Source organism: Ranitomeya imitator, chromosome 2 (genome assembly GCF_032444005.1).
Source record: "Ranitomeya imitator isolate aRanImi1 chromosome 2, aRanImi1.pri, whole genome shotgun sequence".
NCBI lineage: Eukaryota > Metazoa > Chordata > Amphibia > Anura > Dendrobatidae > Ranitomeya > Ranitomeya imitator.
The window spans coordinates 193857689-193865188 of NC_091283.1; the positions used below are offsets into that span (position 1 = coordinate 193857689).

Sequence of the window (7500 nt, forward strand, 5' to 3'; positions counted from 1 at the left end):
GACTGCACTTAGCTTGTTAAGACTCAATATGAACAGCAGGTCAGGCTCCATTACATTGTATGGTAGGAAGCAGACAACTATAGACGATTCTGCACCTATGGCGGCGTGACTTCTCCACATATACTGTAGGTGCTAAACAGAACCTTGGGTGAACAGATCCATCCATATTTATGAAGCCTGACCCCCGTTTATAAGCACAATATATTCTGCCTCTACAAAGAGAAGGTGAAAACATAGACCAGAGTATAGTACAATAGTGCATTATGTGGCGTATACAGTCAGTAAACTTGTGTACTTACCATAGATGTCCACTAGAGGTCTCTGTTCTTAAAGGGATACTAGCACATGATGCTTTGGAGCGCACATACGGAGGAGCGCTGTACACAGCGATTTATATACACAAACGTCAGCCAGTATGGCGGAGGGAAACAATACACAACCTAAAAGATTGGAGCACATCGGGATATGTATATTTAAGGGGTTGACAACTACTTTGACATGGATGACCTATCAGTGGGGGGCTTACACTCAGCACCCCCACTGATCAGATCAGCATTTGGTGGCCAAGAATTGTAGTTTAGCTTCTATTCATGTGAATACAGTTTTTTTCAGAGTATGAAGAGGAGATCAAAGAAACAAAAAAATAATCAGTTGTAGAGAAAAGTTTTATTTGCATTAATGACAAAAAACGTGACAACTTTTTACACCCAGACCAGTCATTCTCCCTGGCGGCGGCCTGTTCTTCTCACGCCTGGATATTGCTCTTTGCGGTGTACGCTGTGTAGTATAGTAATATACCGATCAGTCCGGCCAACACTTCTGTGGATACCCAAGGACCGTTCCACGCACCCTGAAAGCAGAAGAATACCGGTTACTAACCCTCGAGATAGCAGGCAGGAGAGCCGGAGGCTTCAAGCAGCGAGGGGACGACAAAGGGGGACGTCATCCATGGTGAGTGTAGAGAATGGCTTGGCACGGATTCCACAGGGGGCTTCTAAGATCCGCACCTGCTCAGTGGACTTGTGTCATGCATTTCGGCAGTTATACAAACTATACTTTTCCTAAACGATGGTGCGGCTGCTGGGATCTAATAGATCGGAAACAGGACATTTTCAAGGCATACTAGGAATAGGGAGACAAACCTAACAGATTTCCAATAACCCCTTAAGGACACAGTTAATTTTCATTTTTACGCTATAGTTTTTTTCCTCCTTTTCTTCAGAGTCAGAACATTTTTGTTTATCGGTCGACATGGCAACGTGAGAGCTTGTTTTTTTTGTACAAAAGAAGTTGTAGATTTGATTGACCACATTAATGTTACCATCCTCCGGGTAAATAATAATAACGAAAAAAAAAAAATGACGCTGGAAAGTTTTCACCCTGGCAGCCCAAGGATTGTAGGTAAGTCCTCAAGAAGACTCTCCAGCTCAGTCCGATTATGGAAATACCAGGTGTTCAAATAATTATTATTTAAAGGGAACCTGTCACCCCGTTTTTTCAGATTGAGATAAAAATACTGTTAAATAGGGCCTGCGCTGTGCGTTACAATAGTGCATGTAGTGTACCCTGATTCCCCACCTATGCTGCGAAATACATTACCAAAGTCGCCGTTTTCGCCTGTCAATCAGGCTGGTCAGGTCAGGTGGGCGTGGTGACATCGCTGTTTCTTCCCCAGTTTTCCGTTGGTGGCGTAGTGGTGTGCGCATGTCCAAGTGCCGAATCCACTGCGCGCAGGTGAAGAAAAAGCGCACGATCTGCGCTATTACCCTTGTCATCGGTGGGGGTGGCCATCTTCCTGAGGCCGCGCGTGCGCAGATGGAGTGCTCTGCTGCACGGGGCTTCAGGAAAATGTCCGCGGGATGCCGCACGTGCGCAGATGGAGATCGCGGTGGCCATTTTCCTGAAGCCGAGATGCAAACTCGGCTTTGGGAAAATAGCCGCCGCGATCTCCATCTGCACACGCGCGGCATCCCGCGGGCATTTTCCTGAAGCCCCGTGCAGCAGAGCACTCCATCTGCGCACGCGCGGCCTCAGGAAGATGGCCGCCCCCACCGATGACAAGGGTAATAGCGCAGATCGTGTGCTTTTTCTTCACCTGCGTGCAGTGGATTCGGCACTTGGACATGCGCACACCACTACGCCACCAACGGAAAGCTGGGGAAGAAACAGCGATGTCACTATGCCCACCTGACCTGACCAGCCTGATTGACAGGCGAAAACGGCGACTTTGGTAATGTATTTCGCAGCATAGGTGGGGAATCAGGGTACACTACATACACTATTGTAACGCACAGCGCAGGCCCTATTTAACAGTATTTTTATCTCAAACTGAAAAAACGGGGTGACAGGTTCCCTTTAACCCCTTACCGGCATCGGACGTACTATACCGTCCGATGCCGGCTCCCCTGCTTTGATGCAGGGCTCCGTGGTGAGCCCGCACCAAAGCCGGGACATGTCAGCTGTTTTGAACAGCTGACATGTGCCCGTAATAGGCGCGGGCAGAATCGCGATCTGCCCGCACCTATTAACTAGTTAAATGCTGCTGTCAAACGCAGACAGCGGCATTTAACTACCGCTTCCGGCCGGGCGGCCGGAAATGACGTCATCGCCGACCCCCGTCACATGATCGGGGGTCGGCGATGCTTGTGAATGGTAACCATAGAGGTCCTTGAGACCTCTATGGTTACTGATTGCCCGTCGCTGTGAGCGCCACCCTGTGGTCGGCGCTCACAGCACACGTGCAATTCTGCTACATAGCAGCGATCAGCAGATCGCTGCTATGTGGCAGAGCCGATCGTGCTGTGCCTGCTTCTAGCCTCTCATGGAGGCTATTGAAGCATGGCAAAAGTTAAAAAAAAAAGTTTAAAAAAATGTGAAAATAATAAAAAAAACATAAAAGTTTAAATCACCCCCCTTTCGCCCCAATCAAAATAAATCAATAAAAAAAATATCAAATCTACGCATATTTGGTATCGCCGCGCTCAGAATCGCCCGATCTATCAATTAAAAAAAAGTATTAACCTGATCGCTAAACAGCGTAGCGGGAAAAAAATTCGAAACGCCAGAATTACGTTTTTTTGGTCGCCGCGACATTGCATTAAAATGCAATAACGGGCGATCAAAAGAACGTATCTGCACCGAAATGCTATCATTAAAAACGTCATCTCGGCACGCAAAAAATAAGCCCTCAACCGACCCCAGATGATGAAAAATGGAGACGCTACGAGTATCGGAAAATGGCGCAATTTTTTTTTTTTTTTTTTTAGCAAAGTTTGGAATTTTTTTTCAACACTTAGATAAAAAATAACCTAGTCATGTTTGGTGTCTATGAACTCGTAATGACCTGGAGAATCATAATGGCAGGTCAGTTTTAGCATTTAGTGAACCTAGCAAAAAAGCCAAACAAAAAACAAGTGTGGGATTGCACTTTTTTTGCAATTTCACCGCACTTGGAATTTTTTTCCCGTTTTCTAGTACACGACATGCTAAAACCAATGATGTCATTCAAAAGTACAACTCGTCCCGCAAAAAATAAGCCCTCACATGGCCAAATTGACGGAAAAATAAAAAAGTTATGGCTCTGGGAAGGAGGGGAGCGAAAAACGAACACGGAAAAACGAAAAATCCCCTGGTCATGAAGGGGTTAAGTGGCAAAAAAATATATTAATAATAATAATAAAAAAAAAAAAAAAATATATATATATATATATATATATATATATTCAGATTCTTTGTTAAAAAAAAGAAACCCTAAACATATATATTAAAATTAAATACATAAGAATAAAATTTAAATTAATAATTTTCCATCCATGGAGTTGTGTGAAGGCTCATTTTTGTGAAATCTGTAGATTTCATTTGCATCATTTTCAGACACACACTGTCTTTCAATTGCAACTTTGCAGTTTTTGCTCAGCGCAACAACCAGAAATGTTGGCGTTTCAATTTTCTTCCCCCTTTTACAACATTTTGATAGACGGAACTAAATATGATTTTTTTTTTAATTATCATTTTACTGTTAGAGGAAGATGCTGGTTGTACAATGTAGCCGATTTAGGCCTTATGTGAGCGTGCTCAGCTCCTGCCACCGCTCCATACACCCCGTACCATGATATAATAGTATGTCATTTACTGGGAAGAAATTAATTAGCCCCCCTCCAAAAAATGTCCAAAATGGACGACTCCTTTATAAGATGACTTCCAAGATGACGATAATTTCCAGACAGCCTCCTGACAAAGGTACCTCTTCACCTCTACTACCTATAAAGTTCTTCCCATGAGCCGACAACCAAGCTTAAATAAAGTGCAAGGTCCGGTGCGATCTAGATCAATGAGTGGTAGCCTTACCCGGTGATCAACATTGACGGTGAAGAGAGGCTTGATCGTGGATCGCCCCCAGACAAAGGGCCACGCGTTTCGGTACCAGGCCTCTCTGGTTCGGTTCTGAGGCTGTCACTGTGGCTAGACCCGGTCCGCGACCCTGCTAAGGGGCGTCCAATAAAGGTGGTGCAGTCTGTCAGTTCCAGATGTTGCTAGTTTCTCATCCCCAGTATGTTTTGGCTAGGACGCACCCGTATGACGGGAAGGCTTGGAGGTCTTCCGGGACCCTAGAGACGCCCCTCTCCCAATGTTGCCCCCTATGTCTTCTTAGGAAATTTAAGGTAGACAGCCAACCTATAATTAACTGTCCTGCGGAGTTTGAAGTAAGGCCTGAAGTCAGTTACTCCCGCGGTGTTCCGGCCACCGGCTACGCGCCTCAGTAGGATGTTGCCTCGGTCTCACGGCACGACTCCTACTGGTACTCCTTTTTGCTAGATCTCGTTTACACTGTTCCACAATATCCTTCCTTTCTTGTCTCTTTCTTAGGATACCGCCGCAAGGAGGTGCAGGCGCGGTTCCGTAACGTTCTGTTCGCTAGGCACCTGCCAGGTTCCCAAGCCTGACAGGGACCCCCCTGTGTCTTCTCACCCCCTGCCACGTGATGTTGCCTGAATCCAACCCAGTCAGCTTCTGACTAACTTTCTATCCAACCCCTAGTTTTACCAGTGTGAGGAGGGGCCCAATAAATAAAGCCTTTTGCTCCCCCTAGTGGCCGGAGTGTGAAGTGTAATGTGTGCTGGTGATACCTGGTCAGGAGAATTCCTTCAGTGCCATCAGACGTACCATCCCTCCCCTTACTGCAACGACCAGATCTCTGGGGCGCTGCAGATGGCAGAGATGTCTTCATTGTTCCTCTGGGCCTAGAGAGTAAGACATATTCATGAGCACACAGAATACAGTACTAGTAGGGAAGATACAACACTGCTCCCTGCTGACCTTTCTCAGAAGACTGTAAGATTCTTCATCAAAGAACTTCACTTCATAAGTGCCGGAGCGAGCGAGGAGACCTGGCGGAAAAGCAAAAACAAGACTATCAGATTATAGCATCTAATAATACGTGTGCAGAAAGTTCTATCAATTAAATGGGTAAAATGGTTTCCAACTCTGCAATTTACCCCTTGTTAAAAGTAATTTCCTCTAGAAAGAACAGAGATTCTTAATTCTATTACTTACTGCTTGTTACCAGCCACCTCCTCTGTAGGCTCAGAAATGGCGGCTCTCGTAGGCAAGGAGTGCATAGTACTTGCACCATCTATGCTTTAGATCTTGCAAGTGCACCCATGGTGCTGGTCGGCTGGTTAGCGCCTTCTCCCAAACTGCAGAAGCAAAGTTGCCTCTGCTTACAGAACTGGAGAATGCACAGGACGATCCAGCAGAGCAACCATGCCGCAGGTCCAAACTGACAATCTTCAGGAGCACAATGTCCTCCCGCAGCAAGCAGGAAGAGGAGCGGTGTGCTCCTGAAGAAAGAAGATGGAACAACCCCTACAGGCACAGTACAAAGAAAGGTAGAATTGTCAGCAAGCAGGAAGAGGAGCGGTGTGCTCCTGAAGAAAGAAGACGGAACAACCCCTACAGGCACAGCACAAAGAAAGGTACAATTGTCAGCAAGCAGGAAGAGGAGCGGTGTGCTCCTGAAGAAAGAAGATGGAACAACCCCTACAGGCACAGCACAAAGAAAGGTAGAATTGTCAGCAGGAAGAGGAGCTGTGCGCTCCTGAAGAAAGAAGATGGAACAACCCCTACAGGCACAGCACAAAGAGAGGTAGAATTGTCAGCAAGCAGGAAGAGGAGCGGTGTGCTCCTGAAGAAAGAAGATGGAACAACCCCTACAGGCACAGCACAAAGAAAGGTAGAATTGTCAGCAAGCAGGAAGAGGAGTGGTGTGCTCCCAAAGAAAGAAGATGAAACACCCCCTACAGGCACAGCACAAAGAAAGGTAGAATTGTCAGCATGCAAGAAGAGGAGCGGTGTGCTTCTGAAGAAAGATGAAACACCCCCTACAGGCACAGCACAAAGAAAGGTAGAATAGTCAGCAGGAAGAGGAGCAGTGTGCTCCTCAAGAAAGAAGATGGCACAACACCTACAGGCACAGCACAAAGAGAGGTAGAATTGTAGAGTAATGAGCACATAAAATGCAGAGGTATGTAACAAAGGAGACAAAGGATATGACAGCCAGGCAGTACATCCCTATAAACTGGATGAGCCAGGGGCAGCACAGCGCTGGCACCATTCCACGCTAGCCGGGTTGGCATGCACACGATTCTTACCTGATATCTCCCGACGTCCTGGCCTCTGGTATCTGGAAATTATTTCCCATTTACATCTGCATAAAGCGCAACGTTCTAGAGAAGGAGACAAGACAGAAGACGTTGGATCAGGACATTTCCCATTATCCACAGAAACACCATCTGCTGTAGTAATAACCCCATAGCAGGAGAATTAAAGAGGTCGTCCTACTTTGGGGGGAGGGTGGGGGCAATCATTTTATTTTTACTTAATGTATTTGAAGCTAAAAATATTTCTTGCATTTAGGTTTCATTAAAAATTTGCAGATTGATTTTTACAGGTCGTCTTCCCGCTTAATGGTAGGGGAAGGAGGAGCAGTGTGCTCCTGAAGATTGACAGCTATGGCAGGGGGCGCGCGCTCCAGTGCCGATAACACAGGCGGCATTGCCCCTCTGGTATTGGAGAAGACGTGCGGGGGCAATAAAGCTCTACAGAAAGCAGCTGTAAGCGTTCACTCTTTGCCTAGGAGACCGGCCACCTCTGAAGCAGCCAGTAACCTCTGCAAAGAGCCGTAACAATGCTGAATTCAAGATGTTCTTTAGATCAAAGATGATTTTTAATAAGAAATTGCAACTTTCCTTGTTTTTAAAAGCACTTTGCTATTTAACAATTGAACTAGAATCGTGGCCCCTTGGCCACACGAAACGCGTAGAAATAAAGTCTATTCTCTATTACAGCTACTTGGACTTCTCTGGTACATTATCCTGACAAGCAAGCAGCGCAGTCTGATGCCCCATTCTCTTCACCTAGCAAAGGAACATGCTAGTACAATGGAGAAATAGTGTGTAAGGTCTAGTACATATCTCCCAACCATCCCGGATCCAGCGGGAC

At 46.1% G+C, this 7500-nt stretch overlaps 1 long non-coding RNA gene across 1 annotated transcript; it reads right to left on the bottom strand.

The window, feature by feature from the left end:
* Positions 1 to 649: 649 nt before the first annotated feature.
* On the bottom strand, positions 650 to 4383 carry LOC138662616 (uncharacterized). The gene is made up of 2 exons (XR_011318040.1): positions 4348 to 4383; positions 650 to 850 (listed from the first exon to the last, which is right to left on the bottom strand). It is a non-coding gene; the product is annotated as an uncharacterized lncRNA (long non-coding RNA).
* Between the last annotated feature and the right edge of the window lie 3117 nt (positions 4384 to 7500).